Here is a 25,486-nt window from a genome sequence, read left to right on the forward strand (position 1 = left end):
TATCACTGTTTCCAGTCAGAAGGCACAGTTAAATAAAGAGTTAAAAAATACCCAACTATATTCTATCTAAAGTGACTTGACTTCATTCCTGGTGAGAACAATAGACTACAATTGGCAGAATATAGCAAGATATATCAGAAAAACATTTAGCATCAAAGAGCAGTGGAGTTCAAAATTATATTAGGCACATTACTTTGAAGTATAATTGACGTTATAATTTTGACGTTATAATTTTTAAAATATACTTTAAGTCAAAACTGTCACAAGAGACCAAAAGGGCAATAAATATAAAAAGTGGTCATTCACAGAGGGCCTATGAAAATAATACATTTGTATGATATCTATCTTTATCTCCAATCAAGGTTATCAAATATATTTTTAAAAAGCATTGACAGAAATGAACAAAATAATACGATACTTTGATATTCTATTCCACTTTCAATAATAATAAAACCAGTCAAATTATTAATAAGAAAACAAAAGATTTGAAAACACTACAGAGCACTTAGACCTAACAGATACATTGGAAACACTCTACAAAATAATAGTAGAATATACAATCTCCTTGATAGCTCATAAAATGTTCTTCCTAAAAAACTACCTCTTCAGCCACAAGTCTTAACCAATTTTAGAAAATTGAAATTTTACTCACTTTTATTTTTGACTAGAATGGAATGAAACTGAAAATAAATAATAGAAGAAACACAGAAAAATTCACAAATATAGGAAAATAAACAACACACTCTTGAATACGTTCTTCTTCAAGAGAAGATGTAATGTTGTGAAGATGTCCAGATTAATCTACAGATTAAATGCAATTCCTTTCAAATTCTCAATTTCAGTTTTTGAATAATAGAAACTGCAAACTCTTCCTTCAGAAGTTTCATTAAATGTAAATGGTTTAGTCTCTCCAGTGAAAAATCAGATGAATGTATGGATAAAAAACAAACAGAACCATAGTATATGCCACCTACAAAATCCTTCCTTTATCTCTAAAAAGTCAAATGGTTGAAAGTAATGTAAAAAAATTCTACATAAATAATAAGAGGAGGATATTGTGGGCATAATTAAAGAAAATACACTTTAAGTCAAAAGCCATCAGAAGAGACAAAGACTTTTATAATGACAAAATGGGTCATTTAGGAGAAATCTATGGCACAGAATACACATAGATAATATACATGTAATGTACACATTTTAGCTTATTTTTTAAATATATATTATTTATCTGGGCTATGCATGATATATGATGATTTCAATGATGAATATATAAGGCTATGCCTGATATATATGATTTCAATGATGAATACAAATATTGACAGAAGATAAATAAGAAAACAGATAATGGGAAAGACATTATAGACTAGTTAGATGTAAACGACATTTACAGAGCTCTTCAGTCAAAGGCAGCAGAATACACTATGGTTTCAATCATACATGATAAATGCTATTTGGACACTTAAGTATTATCAAGTTGAAGAAACCTAAAATCATACAACATATATTTTTTGACAAAATTGAATTGGGACTAGAAATCAAAAGCACAACACAAACTGACTAATACAAAAAGATGTCGAAATTAAACACACTCTTTAATACATTCATGCTCAAAGGTGAGATGATTTAAAACTGTGAAGATGTCAATAATATCCACAAATTTAATTCAATGTCTATAATGGTCCTATCATACTTATTTTGAAGATATATAAAAATAAATTCTAAAGTGTGTTGGAACAAAAGATTGTCAGACTGTTTTAGAAATACAAACAAGGAGGCATAGCACTTCTTGATTTGAAAACAAATCTGCAGGAATAAAAAAATGTGTTACTGGCCCAAAGACAAGTAATGAGATGAGATAACAGAATGGAGAACTCAGAAATAAACCTTTTTGTCCATGACCAAACTTAGGTTCCTCAAGATTACAATGACCATGCAATGAAAAAGAAGAGTCACTTCAACAAATGTTGTAGAAAACTGAATATTTCTGATAGAAAAAAAATGATGTTGGTACCTTCCCTTGCACTATATAGAATATATCTTAAATAAATTAAATATTAAAACATAAGAAATACATGTATAAAACTCTTAGAGAAAATGTAAGGGAAACATCATGATATTGGTCCTGGCACTGTTTTAGTAGATGTAACATCAAATGCATAATCAAGAAAATGGAAGAGAAAAAAAAATGGGATTGTATACAAACCAAATTTTCTGCACAAAGGAAAAACTTAGTGGAGTAAAAAGGCCTCCTAAAAAATGGGTAAAAATAGATGCAAACCACATATTTGATAGAAGTTAACATCGTGAATCAGTAAACAATGATCAAAATTCAAAAACAAAGGTGAATGACGTTACTAAGAAATGGACAATAGATTGATCTGGCATTTCTGCAAAGAAGATATACTTATGGCCAAACGTAATTTGAAAGCATTCTAGAAATTGTTAATCTTTAGAGAAATGCAAAACAAAATGACAATGAGATATCACCCCACACCCATTACATTGAGAACTTTTAAGTAAATAAAAGCATATGCAGATACATACATATGGTGAGAATGTAGACAAATTGAAATGCTACTATGTTATTCTGAATCTTTGATTCTAAATATTATAAAAATTGAAATATAATAGATCACAAATTTAAAATACATTAGGAGAGCAAGTCAGCTATATCGTGAGAGGGGAAGGATCCACTTGTTTGGTTTTTTTTCCCAAAGAACAACAAAAATTTGGCAGCCATTGAAGGACAATTACAATTATCTGAATTTGAGGACTTAAATGGAAGGTCATTAAACTCTAGTGGAACCATAGATCTGGGATGGTCATTTTGAGTATTCAGGCTCTCATCCTAAAACTTAAGGACCCATTGTCCTGAATACAGACTGTAACATGGGTCAACCATCTTGGATACACAGAGTCTCCAATGGTTCCCTGTGACAAAGTGGGAGTGGTGCTGCTCATTCAGAGACTTTGGGAGAGACAGGCGTATATGCAGCCATCGAAGCAGACCTCAATAACTTGGTCTTGCTATCATCTGTAAAGCAGAACTGTGACTCTGGTACAGCAGTCTCAACTATAGTCCATGTCCAGTTCTTTCAGTGCATAGATCCACAAAGTGAACTGCAGGGACTCTTCCAAGGTATTCCTTGGGAGCCACACCCACCCACATATATGGGTTTAGCTCCAAAATATGCAGACTGAAATGCACAACCATGCCCTAGTATGTGTCATACACATCAAAATCCTGAAGGCAACCAGTATACCCAGCAACAAGAGAGGATTGAAAATCACCCAAGCCCTTTGGAACGGGCCCACCAGATGCAGACTCCACTGAAGAGCAAGCGGCAGTCTTGTGACCTAGCCACAGCAACTCTTCATTGAAAACCTAGTGGAGAGACCTTTAGCCTTAGTACTCAAAAGAAAAAAATCTTTACCCTCCAAAACCAGTTTATAAAATCTGAGAAATGTATTTAATTCATCACATGCACAGATACCAATATAAAAATAATGTGCAACTTCTCTAATGCTTCTATACTATCATAACACTACAAGACGTAAGTACAAAAATTAGGCAAGAACATGACAAGAATCCAATCATGTTAGAAAGAAAAAAGTAAAAATTACACTATTTGCAGATGACATTATCTTATATATCAAAAACCATAAAGAGGATAGGAAGAAAGCTTTAAAAGTAATAAAACTTCTCAGTTAAGTCACAGGATGTAAAATTTACATACAGATATCAGTTGCTTTTCTACACACTAATAAAGTAGAAAATAAAAAAGAAAACAAACACTCTCATGTAAAATACCATCAAGATAATAGATTCCTAAGAAATATATTTAACCAAAGTTGTTTAAAAAAAACCCTTCACACTGAGTACTATAAGATATTAATAAAAGAAATTGAAGATGACATGAGAAAATAGGAAGATATTATCCAAAGCAATGTATACATTCAATGTACTCCCTATCAAAATTCCAGGGGCATTACTTGACAGTATTAACCAAAAAATCCTAATATTTGTATGATATCAGAAATACCATTGATGAGCCCTAAACAATAAGGCAAAAGGAGAAAAAAGGTTCAGCATCACACTTTATGATTTCAAAGTAAATTTTAAGGTGAGAGTAATAAAAACAGCAAAATATGCACATAAAAACCGACACAAATAACAATGGAAGAGAATGGAGAGGTCAGAAATAAACCAAAACATATAAGGTCAACTAACATTTATCTAGGCTTTAGGAATGCACGATGCAGAAAGTATGGCTCTTCAATGCTTGGTGCTGGAAAACTGGATACTCAAAAACAAATGAATAAAAGCAAACTATTTTTTCTTACATGATACCCCAAACTAACTCCAGATATAATAAAGATTTTAAATGGAATACATAAAACTGTAATGTTTTAAAAAAAAAAGTATAAATGAAAAGAAGAAATATGGGAAAACCTGACATAAGACTTGCAATTTTATTTATTTTTTTTTGTATATGATAAAATAAGCACTAGAACAAAATCTGAACAATTTTGGCTGCATCAAACTTAAAATCCTCTGCACAGCAAGGAAAAAAACAAAATAAGAAAATATATAGGACAGAAGAAAATATTTTCAAATTTTATATTGCATAATATGTTAACACCCAAAATACATAGAAAACTCATATTTTTCAAATGCAAAACAATGTCATCACCCACTTCAAAATAAGCAAAAGTTGATGTAGATTTTTTTCAAAGAAAACATACCAGTTTACAACAGGAAACACGAAGAGTAACTCAGCATTACCAAAACATCATGTAAACACAAATGAAAACTATGATAAGGTATCACCTCACAACTGTTAAAATGGCTAATGTCCAAAAGAAGAGACATAACAAGTGTGGACAAGAGTGTGCAACAAAGCAATCCCTGTACACTGTTAGTGATTGTAAATGGACAGTGTCACCATAGAGATTTGTAAAAAATGTAAATAATACAACTGCCTTGTCATTCACCATTTCTACCTATGAGTATAACCATGAAAAATCAGTATCTTAAGAAGATTCTGCACCTCCATATATATCGCAGCATTATGCACATTTGCCAAGAAAATGGAAACAAACTAAATGCCTGCTTATGATGAATAGACTAAAAAATGATTGTACAAACACATATCATATACTATTACTAAGCCATGAAAATGATAAATATCCTGCCATTTCAACAACATGGATGGACGTAGGAGGCATTATGCTAAGTAAAATCAGCCATTCCCAGAAAGATGAATATTGCTATGGATAATTAGTTTTAAAAAGTTGAATTTACAAAAATAAAGAGTACAACAGTGGTTTCCAGGGTGTAGAGTCAGAAAAAATGAGGAGATGTTTAAGGGTAAAATCTTTTAGTTATAAGATGAATAGATCTTGGAGATCTATTGTATGGCAACATGATTAGGGTTATTAATAATGTTTTATATGCTTAAAATTTGTTAAGACCATAGACCTCTCTACTAACAAATTTTCTCAGTATAATTAAATGGTAAATATGTGAGATGATGGAATAATTTATGCCCTTTATTATATTGTTTTTCCATTGTACACACATCTGATCACTACAGTGTGTACAATAAATATACACAGTTATACAGTTCTTATTTGTGGAAACTTCCACCCATTAAACACCCCATACACAGAAATATATGCACACATACACACATATGAATGACACAATTCTGATGCTACTAAACAGAGGGAAATTATGGAATATAAGTTATCAAAATATTGTAAATCAATTGGGAATATAAATATATTCATGTATGTGAAGCACTGAATGAAAAATTATTTTGGAATTCTATAGGGTGAGAGTGCAAAATAAACTATATTATAGTTTTGGTATTTGGCTATAATAAAGTTGAAAATTTACTCTTATTTATACTAGAAAAAGATTACTTAGAAGTGAAATAACATTAGATTTTCTTACATTTAGGCAGAGGCTATGCATTTGTACAAAGTTAGTGAGCCTCACTTTCTGTAGACTTGCCTCTGAAAACTTAGAATTGGAAATCATGAAGCAGAAAATATGACTATCTGTCCCTAGGGTTTCTGGTATTACAGAAACAAATCCAAATATCTCCACTATTCCCCTTTACACATTTCAGAAATGACACATCAAAAGGAACTTAAAACAGGGAGCTGAGGCCGGGCGCGGTGGCTCACGCCTGTAATCCTAGCTCTCTGGGAGGCCTAGGCGGGCGGATCGTTTGAGTTCAGGAGTTCCAAACCAACCTGAGCAAGAGCGAGACCCCGTCTCTACTATAAATAGGAAAAAAAATAATTGGCCAACTAATATATACAGAAAAAATTAGCCGGGCATGGTGGCGCCTGCCTGTAGTCCCAGCTACTCGGGAGGCTGAGGCAGGAGAATTGCTTGAGCCCAGGAGTTTGAGGTGGCTGTGAGCTAGTCTGATGCCACGGCACTCACTCTAGCCTGGGCAACAAAGTGAGACTCTGTCTCAAAAAAAAAAAAAAAAAAAAACATAAAACAGGGAGCTGGGCATGGAGGATCACATGTATAATCCCAGCACTTTTGGAGGCCAAGCAAGAAGGATCACTTGAGGTCAGGATTTTATACCAGCCCTAGCAACATAAGGAGATTCCATTTTTACCAGATAATAATAATAATGAAAAATAATGGCTGCTCATGGTAGCTCATGCCCATAGTTCTAGCTACTTGGAAGACAGAGGTTTTAGGATCCCTGGAGCCCAGAATTTGAGTTTGCAGTGAGCTATGATCAGCCACTGTACTCAAGAAATGGCAGGAGAGCAAAACCCTGTCAAAAGATGGTTTAATGTAGTGGTCTTCAAAATAGGCACAGATAGTCCCATAACTCCTAACCAATAGAAATGCTGATAGATAATGTAGTCCCTTATAAGCCATCAAAAGAAGTATGGCTCTCACTGACTTCTAAGGATGATCACTTCATGGGTAGAATTCTTAGAGAGTTCAAGAGCCTGGGACAACAGATGTCCTTCTGGAAGATAAAGAGTAACATACACAGGCTTCTAAAAATCATTTCCAACTGAACAGAATATTCCAAGCCACTTTTTAATATCTGCCTTCCTCTTTGAGATTTACCTCTCTAACATTTGTTATGTGCTTCGCTGAATCTCACCTACCTGGATATTTTGCTGTTGGTTCCTCTTTCTTCATAATCCAGGGCTCTATCCTTTGCTCCAGACATGTGATCAGCTCTGGCTTTGAGACAGCAAGACCTGTTTCATTAGAAAAATTTCACATGACTCTTGCCGAAGACTTTCCAATTACTAATTCAGTGCTATCCTTAGTAGACACAACATTACAGAAGATTCTATAAAATTCCTGTGCAACATATTGTTTTCTCACAGACCCTGTAGAATGATAAAAAATTATTTCTAATTTATGACTAGAGCACCAATTCCCACTAGCACTAAATAAATAAAAGGTGGAAATTCTATTCTAAGGTACAGGCAACAATTATATACCCTGATTTCTAGAGTAACCACTAATCTAGTGTGAAATATCAGCCAAACAAAGGGAAAGGTTCATCATAACATGAGACATCCAATGATTTTATTTTACACAACAACAATCTTCAAATTTTCTGTGAAAGCATGGATATAAAATTCATTCATGTAGATTCTTTTAAGGAACTATCTACAAAAATATACTAATAGCCTTAATGTAGAATAGGAATTCTGTATATAAGTGATCCTCACCAAGGGAGACCAGGTTTCTGTAGTTCTCTAACATCACATCCCTATACAAATTCCGTTGAACATCGTCAAGGCATGCCCACTCCTCTGGAGAGAATTCTACAGCCACATCCTGAAATGTCACCATCTCCTGTAAAAATACACATATTTCCCAAGTGGCCATAAAGAGAGTTATTCATTTGACTACAAGGAAAATAAGTTATGAGAACTCTTTGTGACATATGAGTGACTAGAATTATCCAATGAGATATTTTTTAGCATATTGATATTCTTGAACATATTCTCTTATTCACACGAATGAGGATCAGAAAAGATGTATGAAACTGTGTGCATATGATTCTGCTTTACAGGATAAAGTATTTAATACAAAATTAAAGGCCTCAGTACAGTAATATAAATTTATGGGTGTTATATTTACATCATATCAGTAAATTGTGCATATTTCTCACATAGGGAAACATAGAGATTTAGAAAGTATCACATAATTTTGATCAGTACAATAAAGAACTGGAGATTTTTTTTTTTAATTCAGGCTCTGATTCAGTAGATCTGAGGTGTAGTCTGAATCTCTGCCTGTCACATAATATAACTACTGATAACAATGCTGCTTGCCTAAGGAGAGTATATTGTCAATATCCAATAAGTGGTAGATTTTGAATTTATCTCAGTTCATCTGAACAGAACACAGATAATAGCCCTCATTTTTAAAAGCAATGTATAAGAATAATTTAGAGCTTCCGGATTTAATGTGATGCCTCATGCACATCAGTCAGTAAATCTCCACAAGACACTTAACAATAAAGAAAAAAAAAACAATTAACTTTATATTGGATGAATCTGTCAGAGAGCATCTTAAGCAAGTGAATGAAATTAACATAACTTTAGCTGCACAAATTGGTGTTAGGCATCGTTGCAAAGAGGAGGACACAAATCACTGCTGGGATGGTAGTGGCCAACAATATGTAACCATGAAGAATCATCAATTTATGCAAATTTCAGATACTGATACTTCCTATATTTTGTTGTCTTTAATAATGTATCTAAATAGTTTAGCTTCATACAGAGCAACTCTTCTATTTTTGCTTTTCTCCATAATTTTCTGGTTATTCTTTTCAATCAATGCTATCTTCTTTCGAAATTTTCCTAAGGATATTTTATGTAGAGCTAATGAAGCATCCAGATGATACATTGAGAGTATATGTTTCCCTTCCTCACTCAAATCCAAAGACTCTATCCCATCCCCAGGACGAATCTCAGACATTCACACTATTCCATCTTGACCTGTCACAATGGGAACATTTTCAATATTACATGTCATACAGTTCTTATGAAACTTGGTTATTGTCGTAAGAAGCTTGTAGGAGAGAATATAGAGCAGGTTCTGTTATATAGGGAGGAAGGATATTCCAGAGCTCCCTGACTATCATAAGAAGAAAGAAAAAACATGTAGTTACAAAACTTTTTAGGCATATACATCAGAAGTAAAGAAGTAAAGGTTTACAAGTTCAAAAAATTGAGGTTCTACATGACTTTCTAGGAGAAAGAGTGGACACAACCCCTTAATTGGGACACACTTACCTGAAAACCAGCCATTTCTTCTCCCTCTTCTTCTACTCTGAAATTCCTTTTCAGGTGAGATTGTGTAGGACAATTATAATTAAATCTTCAGACTACGCTTAAAGGAGTCAGCACAATTTGTTCCCTTGTTTCCACAATATTCACAAGCAGGAGGAACATAAAATGCAGAAAGGCTACACTCACTTGTTCTTGGTCATAGAAAAGATTCAGCTATGATCAGCTCCTTTATGGAGACCAAAAAGTGAGGTTCTTCTATCTTTTCTTCTGGTTACCTTCTCCTGCTACAGGTGCCAGGAGTTTCTGCTACAGGAATGGGAATCTGGACCAAACTGATCTGCCTCTACCAAACCCAAGAGAGCAGAATCTGTGACTTCCCTCTAGAACAAAGGCTAAACTCAATTCACATGAATATATACAGAAGTCCTAATGCTTGACCGTGGTATCAAATTAGAATTTTGTGGGGCACAATTTAAACCACATGGATGTTCCCACCCAGCCCAACCGACAGGTGTGATGTTTCTACAAGCTAGCCAGGTAATCCTAATTGAAAGCCTGGGCTGAGAGGTAATTACCTTGAAATTGTCTCTGAAACATCAATGTGAATATAAATCATGTGGTGTTGTGGTCCTCACTCTAAGAAATCAGACCAGCTGCTGTGGAAGAAAAACATTAATTGGCTTGTCAAGTCCATTTTAGTGCTGATGTTGCTCAATCTAGATCCATTATTATTGGAACTCAGGTAGAGACAGCAAGCACAGCATACATACTGCCTTTTGCCCAACACTCATCACAACATATACTTAATATCCATATGAAAAGCAGCATAATACAATGTATGCTGAGCATGTGCTATATGCTCAGAAGTATGGTTTGTTGCCCTGTGAAGAAGCCTTTACATTGTGTGATTTAATCCTTATTATACCAGAAAAGGTGAGGAGTAAGTGTCCAATAACTTATAGAAAATATAGATGTAGTCGCAGCCTTTCTATTCTTGTCACACAACTGTAATATGACAATACACATGATCTAGAAAATTGTCTACACTCACACCAAAAAGGTCTTTCAAAGTCAACTTACAAGGCCCATGTTGATCTCTTACACTGCAGCATGTGTCTCCCCTGAGATTTTGGTACATCCTCAGTCCAAAGTATGTCCCTGTCTTGTGAATTCCAGGTGTAAGCCAGGGCTAGTTTGGATTGAACTTTTGTATTCTTTGCATTTACAGACAGGGAAGGAAAACAGGAAGAGAAATTCCTCTTTGGAACCTGAACTAATGCATCCTGAGGAACCTGACCTTGGATTCAGAATTCAGAGCTGCAGATTTAGGTCCTTTGAGAGGCATAGACTCCGTAGCACTCACTGTACATTTCCTCGCATTTGGGCAAGAAGAGAAGGCAGAAAGGGAGTTCATGTGTTGCACCCAATGTGCATTATCTTGTTCCCATTTGTGTCTGAGCCCTACAGTCTCTGACACCATTTCACTTCTAAAGATGTGACATTTGTTTAGAGAAAGGATAGAAATAGTGATTATTATTTTTTGGGAGTGTAGTCACAGGAATCTGGTCTAAGTATGCTTCAGAGGGAAAATAGACACCACTGAGGCCTAGAGAACTTACTGTGTGCAGATGTGGGGACAGTGAAGCTCTGTGCTGCAGACTTGCAGGTTACAGACTGGAAGCTCAAGAAGGAATCTAGTGTTCAAAGCCCTTGTAATTTAGAAGTGGTAGGCACATTTCATGTTTATGTTGCATTTTTAATTCTGGAAAGTGTTTAGGAAATATTAAAATTAAAGGGTATCCAAATCAGAAAACCTCTCTACAAAGTTAAAAGAGATTTAAAAGAAAACCCTTTTATTACTCAAAGCAGAATGTGATGTGCACAGTGCCAAGCCACTGAGAGATTTCAAAGGCACACACAAAGTCATTACTCTACATAACTAAGCAAATCCTAACTTTTACATACATGTTATTTACATAAATAATAATTACCTTTTAAGAAAGAAGAAAGAACACTAGACAGCCCTATTTGTCATAAACAGTGCACCGTAAACTTACTTGGTAATTAGCGAGAGTCTCTTTTTTGGTAATTGTTGAAATTCCAATAAAAAACAAGCCTTTCAAGTCAAGGCAGGAGGAGATAATTTTGCAACTCAAAGGTAGATGCTCTCTGAAGTTAGGAGCCCATCTTCATATGGAAATTGTGGGATAGTTAACTATTTTCTTTGATATTTCATTGAAATAGATGTTTCTCAGTTTCAGAAAAAGCATTTCTTAAAAAAAAACCTTTTTAAAACTATTTCAAAAGGATTTACAAATCTTAGGCAGATAGTTAGGATCTCTGGCTCTTCTCAGGACAATGGTGCCCTGTTTTGGGGGCTCTTTCCAGCAGTTGCTCCACCTGGGGAGATGGATAAGGCTGCCATTCCATTTTGGTGCTGCTCCACCCTTAATTCTACCCTGAACCGCTTCTACACCTGAGGAAGGAGGGAATGCTTTATCAATCTAGTGTTTCCCAGACAAGGCATAAGATTTACAAAGTGACCTAGGTATCCTAAGGGTAATTAATATGTCATTAGCCTTAATCTGCATTGCAGTTCACCTTCCCAATGGGCTTTCGTAGAGGGAGCTCCTATAGTGTGCTGAAATTTTCAGGACACCTGTTCATTATTTGATAATAACCTACACCTCCAAAGATACAAATTCTAATGAAATAAAACTAATGAGCATGTTACAATTTTAAAGTAAAAAAATAAAAACCACCAAGAGCCAGTCAATTCCTGAATAGATTATTAATATTTGGTATATGTTTATTATGAAATATTACTCAATTTTAAGAAATGACACTAAGATAGCACTGCTTATATTCTCCTTGATTGAGTCAGTCCATTATCTGAAGTAAACTGACACAAGATCAGAAGAAAGGGCTCCACATATACTCGCCATCAAATTGGTACTGACTGATTAACAGTACGGTGTTCTAATGGTGGTGGTGTTCACCAGGGATTCAGGGATTTGGGGGTAGACCCACATCTGAGGGATGCCTTGATCACCATGGAGGGGAAGGTCATAACTCTAACCCTTGCTAGGGAGAGGCAAAGATATAAAATGTGACTAAAATGTTTGTACTCTCATATTTTCTTGAAATAAAAAAATAAAAATTAAAACCATACATCTTTCCTAAACTTTATAAAAATAGCAAATATTGAGGCACAAAGCAAATATAGAGGTCAATAAAGTAATGATTGCAAAGTAACTTAAGCAAAAAGTCAAGTTTATTTAAAAATTATAAATGTATCAATAAATTTTGATTTAGTAATCTTATGCCATAAGTTAGGGTTCTGGTTACTTTAGGAAAAATTTAAAATTTAGGAAAAATTATACATTAAAAACATAAATTATTATATTGTCTATAATGGTAGCATTAGAAGAATACTACATTTTAATAGAAATATTTAGCTAAGGATATCATGGTTCTTCTATTTAGAGGTCTATGAATTTTTAAAAATGCACAAACTGATACTTTGTATCCTTTGGTTTTCTCTTTCCCCATCCCACTCTCTGTGGTCACCACACTTCCTACTATGAAATCAGCTTTCTTTAGATTCCACATATAAGTGAGATCATACTGTATTTGTCTTTCTGTGCCTGGCTTACTTTACTTAGCATCATGTCCTCCCATTAAACACACATTGTCACAAAGGACAGAATTTCATTCTGTTTGAAGGCTCATTGTGTAAATGCCCCTCATTTTCTTTATCCATTCATGTGCTGATGGACAGGTAAGCTGCTTCTATACCTGGGCTAGGATGAATATTGTTGTAATGAATATGGAAGGACAGATATATCTTCTACATACTGGTTTTGCTTCAATTGAATATGCATGAAGAAATGGGAGTGATGAATCATATGGTAATTCAATTTTCATTGTTGAGGAATCTTTATACTATTTTCTACATTGGCTGTATTGAGAAAATAGATTTTTAAGACTCAGAAGGGAGAAGGGTGATTGGCAGTGAGGGATAAAATCTTACCTACTGGGTGAAACCTATATTTGTTGAATGAATGATACACTAAATGTCCTGAATTTAACACTATATAGTTCATACATACATCAAAGAAAAATACACGACTGGCACCCCCTAAATTTATTGAAATACAAATACATTTGGCTGTCCTAACTTATATTCACAGCAATAATATGTGTTTCCTTTTCTCCATATCCTCATAAGCACTCAGCATTCATCATTAAGAACAGGCATTCTCACAGGTGTGAGGTAATAGCTCATTGTGGCTTTAACTTTCATTTCCATGATGATTAGATAGGTTCAGCATTTAGACATATATCTGTTGAACATTCATTTCTGTCTTTTGAGAAATGTCAATTAGTTTTATCTTATCTTTGCCAAAGTATGCCTAATAAAATCATCACACTGCGTACAAGATATACATATACAATTATTTGTCAATTAAAAACATAAATAAAACAAAAAAATAACAATGACCAAATAAGATGATTGCACAGGAATAAGAAATGGATATTTGATATAGTACACAAATAAGCCACATTCCAAATATATCATGTTGGAGTACAAATACAGAAATAAATAAAAAAAGAAAATGACCAACTTACATATCAACTTTCAAGACAGGATCATTTCTTTTTGTCTATTGTCTGTTCCTCAAAATATCTTGCCTTATAGTTAAATACATATGAATATGTCTCTCTACATATGGTAAATTCCACCATTTCAATGTTTATGTTTCATTGCTTTAGATTTGGATTTTCAGTGGAATTTTAATTTTTTTATGTTCCCTATTTTCTGAGAACACTCCTCGGGGCTCCAAAGACATCCCCGTTTGTCAGATTGTAGATGAGAGGGTTGAGCATTGGCGTTAGGATGGTGTAGATGACAGAGGCCACTTCTCCTGCTCAGGGGAATGAGACTTTTGTAGAAGGTACTTTGTAATGGCAGCCACATAGAATAGAGACTCCAGGGGCATGTGAGAGAAGTAAGTAGCCAGGGTTTCCATGTGCCCCAGACTTGAGACTGTCAGCAGTCTAGTGGACAGTATAAATATATAGGAGGCCATAGCTAAAATAGGAGGGAAGAAAAAATAACAGCATGGATACAATAACATGGATATATAGAGGGAAGTTTCAGCAGAGACTAGTTTAAATACAGCTGGGATCTCAGGCACAATATGACGACCTTCCCTGCAGGTAAAGTAATGGAAAGTCAGAGAGCAGAGCACATGGATCAAGGCATTCAGCACTGCGCTCAGCCAAGATGCAAGCACCGGGAGAACACAGAGGACATGGGGAATGTGGATAGGGTAGGGCAATTGGTGACAGATGGCCACGTAGCAGTCCTCAGCCAGGATTGTGAGCATGAGACACTCTGCTGCCAACAGGGTGATGAGGAGGAAGAGTTGAATGCCTCAGTCAGTGAGAAAGATGTGATGAAGCCTAGAGGGAAAGTTGAGGGCCATTTGAGGAATAAACATGAACATATACAATTGTTACATGAGGGATGGCTTGCTGAGCAGAAAACATATAGGGCAGTGGAGAGGTGGGTAGGGCCAAATGAGGAGGATGACTGTGGTGCTTCCAGAAAGGATCAGCAGTTCCAGCATGGTGAGTACAAAAAGAAGCCAAGTATCCTGGGAGCTGTGAAACAGGCCTAAAGGATGACATCACCCTTGATGTTTGGTTGTTCTGCCGTGCTTGTTCCTTATTTGTTAATTTTAAGACAGTTTGAAAGAGCATTATGTTCAAAATCTGTATATAATTACACAAAAGTAAAACACAAGGCACTTTCCAGCACTTGAAATTCATTTTTCCCCTTTCCTTCTTCTTTTAATTTTAGTAAATAATTACATTTGCATTTCACAAGGATTTACTAATGTATCATACAAGAGTTCTAGAATATGTCACTTGCCACATTGGAAGAGAGAGCATAATCAGTGTTGCATTTGAACATGTACTTTTGAAATATTTTGTCCTTAATTAGAGTTCTAGAAATTGAAATCCTCTCACAATTACAGTAAACATTCTGAAGAACTAAATACAATAAAAAATTCAGTATTTTAGTTACACTAGACACTTTTTAAGAGCTATATAGCAACATGCGGTTAAAGGCTACAGCTTATACTATAGCATGGATATCAAATATTTTCAGTATTGAAGAGTGATCTCTTGGATGCCAAGCAGAAACCAGCCACGGGTAGAGACAGTACTGGCCTATACATAAGACAAACCCATAAGGAAGCCAAACAAGCTTAGCCAAAGGATGATCTACACTGAGGAGTGTACATGGTAACACAAGAGCAAAATCTACAATCATCCATTCAGGTCATAATTCCTACTGCACTGGGGAAAAGGCTGAAACCCAAACAGAGAAGGCTCCCAGGCTACCTGAACTTTCATTCTGTTTGTGGTGATGGACACAAATATATAATGTCAGGTGAATGTAACTATGATGGAGAGTAGTAAAGCAGGATAAGTGGAGAATGAGTTGATGCTGGGGTGCGGTGTGGGTGTTGTCCCCCTAGGGAGATCCATTTGATCAGGGGCCTGGATGAAGGTAGTGAGTGCACTGAGTGAGGATATGTGGGAAGAACCTGAGTGTGAGCTTGGTGAGTTATGGCTCAAGTGGGGTGATCTGTGTGGAGAGTAGAAAGAAAGGAGCAGAGGTCAGTAGAGAACAGGGGTCCCTATACAGTTTCTGTCAAACTCCTACCAGTAAACACTTTTGGGACATGCACCCCTAATTCATGCATATAGAGAATCTTTATTTACTAGTATCAGTATGTTAGCAAAGCATCATCACTACATTTAAGGATAAAAGTAAACATTAATACAAGTTCTACTATTCTCTCACTTTAACCCAATGTATGATTTGCCAAAGGGACATTAAGTGAGCGATTGTGCCTCCTTATAAAGTCTTAAAGTTGCCAGAAGGGATTAATTAAATTGGTTGCATGGACCAAATTTTTGCTATTCAGCATATAGCAAAGCTTCTTCACAGCAGAAAGCCCCTGTAAGCAGTTCAAAAACATCCATAACCGATCCATTTGGAAATAAGCTGTATAGCATGGTTATAAGTACCACATTTGGGTAAATCTAGCTCCTTTACTTGCCGGTCAACTTTGAACAAGTTCGTTATGCTTACTGATTCTCACATTTCTCATTTGTTAAATGGGAATTGGACTTAATGTTTTCCTTAATTTTATGACTGGGGGCTCCTAAAGAACACCAGGTAAGTTATAAGTAAAGAAAACACCATACATTTTATCTCTGTGGACAGGCTTCTATGGACTGTGGTTTATTAGGCACTGGAGCTGGGGAAAGATTTCAGGAAGAAAAAAAGCCAATGTTTGTATATGTAAAGTAGTAGAAAATGGCATGGTGCATATAGGAAATCCATTTATTTGTAAATGGTGAGAGAGAATGGGACATGTGTAGGATCCTTCAGCAGTGGCTGGTGCATCATAGATACTTAAACATTTATGAAAATAACACAGGTGGAGGGATGGGGGGAGCATGGGAGGATACTATGCAGGAATCAGAGCCCGATCCAAATGAGCTTTATACACTGATTCTGATAGCCCAGAAACTGCCAGGGCCTCTGAAGAAGTTTATGGAGGAATTGAGGTGATAAAATTGCCTGGCATTTTGGAAATCCTCTAGCTAGTAGAGTTTTAGGGGATGAGTTGGAGGGGCCAACTTGCAGGGAAAATGAACAGTTGGGAACCCATCAGACCAATCAACCTGGCACAGACTAGGACCCTGCTGAGGGTTTGGTATTGAGGAAGGAAAGAGGTAGATTCAGGTAATATTAGAGGTGAGATCATGTGCACAATGGTGTCTTTTTCTGATGTAGGAACAGATGGGTCAGGTAAGAAAAATGTTAAGGAATCCATGGGACTTATGCCTACTTAAGAATATGGAGTGAAGGATAAGCCTTGACAATGGCACTTAGGCTTCCAAATTGAGAGGGTGAATTATTGTGCTGTCTTTTGCTGTGACAATATGTTCTGAAGTACCACAGGGGGTTGTGAAAGAGGCTGCAGAGTGAGTTTAGCTTTCTACATGGTAGGTGTGAGTTTCCTATGGGTTGCCCAGGGCAGGCAGCTGAGAGGTGGTTTGGTGTGTGGATCTGAAGCTGCATTTTAGCACTTGTAGCATTTAGGGGTGCTGATGTGACAGGATGAGGGAAAACTGCTTAAGGCATGTGCACAGTGAAGAGTGGAGGGTAAGGTTGTTTTATCAGGGGACAAACACAGCATTAGAGGCTACTATCTCTGAACTTTGAAAGATCTAAGACAACATCAGAAGGCTGATATATAATCTCTAGCTTATTAACCACTTTGGTATGAGTGTTAACTATAGTTGATAGCCACAGATGAACGCTCACAGCTGAGCATCGACTATAGTCGATAGCTACAGGTGAACATGCACAAAGACTTTAGCCACCAGCCGTGATAGGAAGGCGCACAGCCAAGCATCAACTAAACCAACAGCCGTGACATGACTTCTCTAATTTTTCATTTATCCAAATAAAATTTTGGACATTTAAAAATAACCTAATGAAAACATATATGTATATGTTACCTAGTCTGATTTACATTATAATTAAAGCTGCCTGTAATGTAAATCAAGATTTCAGTGCTTTAAATCTTTCCTCATCATACAGGAGCAAAATGGATTCATTGTCAATGCAAAGCACAAACTGTCATGCAGACTATGCATGCTGGCTGTGGGAAAGGTTTCGGGGCCAGTGAGCACCATACTGAAGTGGTTATAAACAAGAAAAATACAAAAAAAAAAAAAAACCCACACAAAACATAAAAATCTTGCAAAATATAATTATTTCCAAATAAATATTCTTAAAAGCCATTCTGATCTTTTCCTACAACAAAATTACTGAATCATGATGTGGATACATTGGAATATAGCTAATATGTCTAATGTAATGTTGGATGAGAGCCCTTCCAAATTTATTATTCTTGAAGTCCATGAAAGAGATTGGGGTGTGTGAAAATGCATCTTCTCTTTCACTGGCACCCACAACCCCCATCCTTCAGCCCCTGACTCCTCCTTCCTAGGGTGCCCTCCCCACTCTTGCCCATTGTAGCAATCACCACATCTCTCACTTTTGGAGAAGATTCCTGTAATGCTGAGTATAGAGTTTCTAGGTTGGTATCTTCGTGTGGTACTTTTCCACAAGATTTAGTTCTTTTTAAATTTTTTTTTATTTCAACATATTACAGGGATAAAAATGTTTAGGTTATGTATATGGCCTTTGCCCCACCTGAGTCAGACCTACAAGTATGTCCATCCCCCAGATGGTGAGCACTGGAACCACTAGGTGTGTATATACACGTCTCCAGCTCCACCCACTTTTCCGCCCGACACGTGATCAATTTAGTTCTGATGAATATCATCTTAGATCACCTTCTCCCTCTTGTGCGTCATGGTGGCCTTGCCACTGCTTGATCCAGTCCAGGGCTCTCTCAGAACTCTCTGGCAGCTGACCTGGTCCAGGGTCTTCTGCCATCCTGAGACAAATCATTCCTGTGCTACTCCCCTGCTGGGGTAGATCTCACTCAGGTAGCCCATTTTCCTGTCTACACCCCTTCCACCATGTTCTCACCTCACAGGATCTTATTTCATGCCCCACACTCTTCTTGCTCCACTCACATGTCCTGGTTTCTGAGGACCTGCCTTGTTACTAGAACTGCCAATGAATACTGCCAGGAAAGGGCTTGCTGTGTAGGGCAAACCAGCAAGGTAATGGACATAATATTGGACCTCAGCTTGGATATGTATTTTCTGAAGATGATTTGGAAAAGGTCTAAAACCTCTCCCACATTTAAGCATGTATATAGAATCAAAACCCTCTAGGACTATGTGACAAAAGGCAAAAATGAAAACAAAAATGGGGGTTCATGACTGAGAAAACATTCTGGCCAATGTGGCCAATATCACCAATGTGATAATATAGACAGAATAACCCTGTCCTATTATAAATCACTTGGTGACTATATGGGTAATTTAAAATTTGAAATTGTGATAAACTACACCCAATATAATATTTACCGTCTTACCCATTGTTAGGTGTATAGTACAGTAGTGTTAAGTATATTCACACTATTTCAAAGAAATTTCCAGAACTTTTTTATACCCAGTAAACATAGCTCCATTTCTCCATTCTTCCAGTCTCTGACACCACCATTTTACTTTTTGTTTCTATGAATTTGATTCTTCTAGATACTTTGTATAGTATAGTTTCTTTTCTAAAGACAAAAACAAAAGTATCTCCAGCAGAGAAAATAAAGCCTCTTCTGGTTTTAGGAAGTACCTAAACACTGACTTTAAGGCCTATGATTTTCCCCACTGTATATTTTATTCATTCATTCATTCTTTCATTCAGGAAGCAATATGTTCTACAATGTGTCTAGGACTGAAAAACTTAGTGTTGAACATATGAGTTCTGTAGACATTTCTGCAGTTTTCAGAGACCAGCAGGCTATTCCGTAATTTCTTTCTTATTACCTCCTGCTCTTTGACCTGGATGGCTTCGTGCCTCCTATTTTTACCATATGTCTGGGCAACATATACCAAATATTTATAGTGAGCTACATGTAATCTTTTACAATTTTTTTCAGATTCTATGGCCCACAGTTTTATGTTTATTTGTGCTATGCTGTACCTGAAATCTATAGGTACATTAATGTATTTTTACATTATTTTTATAAATGTATTTTTATATGTAAGTTACTTAAAATCAACAAATATATATAATCAATCTCTGCATTTCTAATGCCTGGCACAGTATGGAGATCTGTGTGTTGGGTAAATTTTTACTGGTTGACTGTGTGTGTGATAAGTCAGCACTGTACTTTTATTATTTTGGTTATATCATTACATAAACAATTGCATCACTTAGAAACAAAAAGATTTCATCACATGCTGGCTGGGTTATATCAGGAACTCATACCTGAGTTTCTTTGTCTAGCAAGGACTACACAGACCAATCAAGTCAAGGCTGGTTTATTGAAAATATCAAAAACCTGGATAAACTTCTAGCTAGATTAATCTAGGGGATAAAAGAAAAAAAGAGAAAACACAAATGACCAACATAACGAATAAAGGTGGAATAACATTAAAAATCATATGGATTTAAATTTATTATCAGGAAATAAAAATCTCATCAATAAATTTGACAGCTTAAGACAAATGGATAAGTTCCATAAAGATATAGATTTTCAGAGATCATAAAACAAGAAATAGAAAACCTGCATAGCCTTCTATGTTGTTTAAAAATCAAATTTAGGCTGGGCGTGGTGGCTCACGCCTGTAATCCTAGCACTGTGGGAGGCCGAGGCGGGCGGATTGCTCAAGGTCAGGAGTTCGAAACCAGCCTGAGCGAGACCCCGTCTCTACCAAAAATAGAAATAAATCAATTGACCAACTAAAAATATATATACAAAAAATTAGCCGGGCATGGTGGTGCATGCCTGTAGTCCCAGCTACTCAGGAGGCTGAGGCAGTAGGATCGCTGAGCTCCGGAGATTGAGGTTGCTGTGAGCCAGGCTAATGCCACGGCACTCACTCTAGCCTGGGCAACAAAGTGAGACTCTGTCTCAAAAAAAATAAAAAGAAAAAGAAAATAAAAATCAAATTTGACAGTAACAACATTTTCTAGAGTATAGCACTCTGGGTTCAATGACCTTATTAGTTCACCTATTAAACATGTACTGGAGTCCCCCTTTCTCCATGGGAGATATATTTTAAGACTCTCAGTGCATGATTGAACCCGGAGATATATACCAAACCCCATGTATACTTTGAATTTTTTCTATATGTACATACATTTTATAAATTTTAATTTATAAATCGCACACAGTAAGATGTTAACAATAATTAACATTAAAATAGAGTAATTACAGAAATATACCAACATTATTACTGTTATGTTCTGTGCTCATTATTATGTAAAATAAGTGTTACTTAAAAACACAGACATCAGTACCACAATAGTCAATCTGACATCTGAGACGCAAGTCAGTGACTAATAAAAAAAGTGGCATATACAATGGGGACAGGCTGGACAAAGGGATGATTCACATCCCAGGTGGAATAGAGTATAGGGGAGAGTTGAGGCAGAGCTGTGATGCGATCAGTTGATTTTCTTCACCAAGTGTGGTCCCTTAGATAAGGATCACCACAGAGGATAAGAAAATTGATAGAAGATAGAATAAAAGAATATACAGAGACTAAGGTATATTTTATAGTTTTATATAAAAAGGTCACATAACAGTGGGCTTACTCAGGAGACAAGGCATATCCCCATGAATGCCTAACAATATGATTAGATTTACATAGGTTTTTATAATCACAGATATCAATTACCAGTCTTCAGGGTAACATATTTAAATATCAGGGACACAGTTACTATGGGAGACATGCAGTGGGTTGGGGTGAAAATTCTTCTCAAAGAGTTTCGATTCTATCTAGGTGAACAAATAGGTACAAAGTCTTTCAAAGGCTAATTTCTAAGTTCTAAGAAGTAGTCATCACTTAACAAAGGTATAACCAAAGATGTATAGGTATAACCAATGACCCCATATTTTTTTGATCTAGTTGTCGTGGACTTAAAGGTAGACAGTCAGGAGAGAGCAAGTCACTGATCTCTCTAAAAATGTTGTTTAGAACACAGGGGCATGTCTCTGGGCAAAGGCCACTCATTGTCTCTGGCTCCCATCCTGTGAGTCATATTTGCCCTGACTTGTCTTTTAAGGAAACAGGGAAGCTCTCAGGTTTTGAGATACCAGGAAGCCTTTCTGGAAAACATCCCTACCAGAGCCATGAGAGCCCTCCCTTGATAGCAGATTCTGACAGGTGAACCATTGAGTCCACACATTCCTTCAGGGAAAAATGGTGCACACTTCTGTTTTTGTCTTTAATACAGTAACATAGGGTATTACAATAAAATCATGTTCTTATTAGCTACATCTCATTAATTCCTCAATCATAATTTTCCAACAAATTCCCCCTTTTTATTTTTATTAGAAATGAGTTGATGCAGTTGTATGTCTATCATGGTGATGTGTTGGTCTTCTGATTTTTTTTTTTTTTTGAATTTTTGACAATCTATAAATAAGCACAAGTAAATGATTAAAATAATGTCAAAAGTTATTATGGTAGAATTTTTATAGATTTTACGATGAAAAAGTGGATCAGTTGACTGCAAACCAGATGAGATGCCATTAAAAATGTTATCCTTGAGAGCAAATTCAGTTTGTGACTGAGGATATTTAATATTTTTTGTTGTAAATTTCCTATCTCTTCAGTCAGACGTTCTTGATGTAAAGATCTTTTTTAATGTTTTCTCAAGGAAATACAGTTTGATTATATAAATATATATAAATACATATATATGGAGTAATACAAATTGAGTGATATTCCAATCACAACAGAGCCTAAGTTTCTTTCCAGACTTATGACCTGGTCTCCTAGTAAGGTATCTGTTTGTTGTAAGTCAGACAGTTAAGTAGCCAATTTGCTGTCAATTTGATTCTGAGTGGACCATAATTGATTTGTGATGCAAATTTTGAACAAATTCAGTAGTTTGAGCTGTTTGGTGTAATGCTACACCAGCCATGGCAGCAGATTCAGTGACAGCAATAATTCCCCAAATAGCTGCTATTAATAGACCAATAAATCTTTTTGTACATTTAAGAATGTGGGTAAGTAGTTCATCTAAAACAAACATTGCTGGAGTTTCCTGCCAAATTCTATTCATTTTAACAGGTAACCACAACCCTGTTCCGGCTTCAAGAATATAAAGTGTTTCTTTATGATGATTGAATTTTATAAGATCATCAATACTGCTATGATAAGAACAATTGTTACAAGTCATTAGGAAGGAAGGTTCAGCATAGATAAAATGTACAATTATGAATAAGTCAGGCAATTTTACACAAGCTGGAATATAATGAGTAGACTTTAGATAAAAATTCCACTCTCTGATGCTGTTTATATCCAATGTGCCTGTACTAATCCAGGCCTGCAAGGGTGTAAAGTAGGCAGTAATTTCCACAGTTGCTCATGATTGCTCCTCTAAAATATGAGGAGCTAGAGCATTCATATCATAATTGAGCCATGTAATATGACTTTCAATGTTAGTGTCTTTTAGAGACATCGAGGTGGCAAGTTTGTTCCAACGAAGATTTTTAGGTTTATAACATGAGGTAGGATGTCCGTGGGGACTCCAGGCTAATAGATAACCACAAGAAGGTGACCCAGTAAGAATGCGTCCCATGTGACTTTTACAATTTTTCCATTGTGCCCAGGTTTTAGGGTCAGAAATTACTACCTCCTTACAGATGAGTACATCTGTAGGTGCAAATGTAGTATGTCCAGAAGCAGAAAAAAAGGAGACAATTTAAAAGAAATAACCAGGCTTTAGTTTTATCACAGGTAGAGTTGCAGGTGACTAGTCAGATTTCAGTACCAGGTTTTAAACAATGAATACCTTTACCAATACATATGGGAGGGCCTTCTGTTTCAACTTCGTATTTATTAATTATAGTGTCCTCTTTGTTGAGTTTCATTGGACCACAATAATTGTTAGGTCCTGGTAACCAATTAGAATCATTATTAAATAGTAAGAAAGGAAAGTCAGCCCAATTGACAATCTTATTTAAAGGTGAATTGGGAATATAGGCCCAGTGATTATAAGTCTGGTTATCAGACATTCTTACGGCCATGCTCACTATGCAGATCATGGCAAGACAGAGGTTTACAGATGATTTACATACAGACATCCACTTCATTATTCTGTCTGCTTCTTCATAGGTCCTCTTCAGCTGTCCACATGTCATGTTCAATGGCTGGCACGTTTTCTTGCTTCAGCACTTCCTATTCTTTATTTTCATCCTTTTAAAACCCTCAACCAGGGTCTCGTTCCCTTCTGGTGGTCTCCTCCATTTTTTCCCCTCCTGTTTCCACTCTGGGTTTGATTCTTCTGCTTGGAATCCAGACTATTTGTCCATCAGCTCTCAAAAGACAAGGAAAGCCTCTCCCCCATACCTTTGCCCATCCTTCTTTCCATTTATTCTTCTATATCATCTTTCTACCAGATAGGCTGGTGAGGGAAAGGATCTGGTGGATGGCTCCCTTTCCAATACTTCTCTACTGCTGTTAAATTATCTTTTTTATGATAACTCAAAAAAATTTAAAGTAAATAAGGCTTAATTTTTTCTATTCTAGGGGAATATATACCTCCCCTTTTTGTTTAAAGAACATATTTTAAGGCTTGATGAGTATGTTTTTTACTATTTTAGGTAATATCTATTGAGTTAAATGTAGAAACTGGAATAATTTATTTTGTGGATAATGATTATCAATTGTTTCTATAAAATCAGATATATGTGATTGCCAATCCAGATTTTGCTGATGAGCCTTTTGAACTTGTGAATTAGTAAGGGGAATAATACTTTATTCAGGATCTTGGCCACTCAGTTGTTCTAGTCTGTTGCTGTTTTTGTAGGTTATTTACCAAAATTAAAGAAAAAACTTATGTAGTCATAATTTTAAAATTAAAAACCAAACATATTAAAGAATTAGGATAAGTATATTATGCCATTTTATTAAGAGTATATTAATATTAACCAAAATCTTTGTTTTAGTCGATATTTCTTAATAAATTTCCTTTCATAAAGTTTATCTCATCATGCATATATCACACAGCATCTATAACACTTTCCATAAAACTTTGTGTTTTGTCCTAAAATTCCTTTTTCCTACATAATGAATCATTTTAGGATAAAAAATTCTATGCAAGATCCTTTCTTTACATTATCTTTTCTTTAACCTTTCTAAATAAAACTTTAAATTCTTTGATATCTTACATCTTTTTCTTTAAATAACCCACGAATTATACAAAGATATATATTTTAACAAGAATACATTCTGTTTCTTTTATATTTCTTCCTATTAATAACATCTTATTATATGGTATATCTTATATGTAGAATTACATGCATTGAGTACGACAGTGAGAATATTGCAGCCCAAGCACAGGCAGAAAGAAGACTGGCTTAGATACAGTTGTAGAACAGAATGAAGATAAAAAAATGGCAAAAAACTGGAGATAATTATGCAATGA

This window comes from Microcebus murinus, chromosome 31 (assembly GCF_040939455.1).
Source record: "Microcebus murinus isolate Inina chromosome 31, M.murinus_Inina_mat1.0, whole genome shotgun sequence".
In the NCBI taxonomy this organism is placed as follows: Eukaryota; Metazoa; Chordata; class Mammalia; order Primates; family Cheirogaleidae; genus Microcebus; species Microcebus murinus.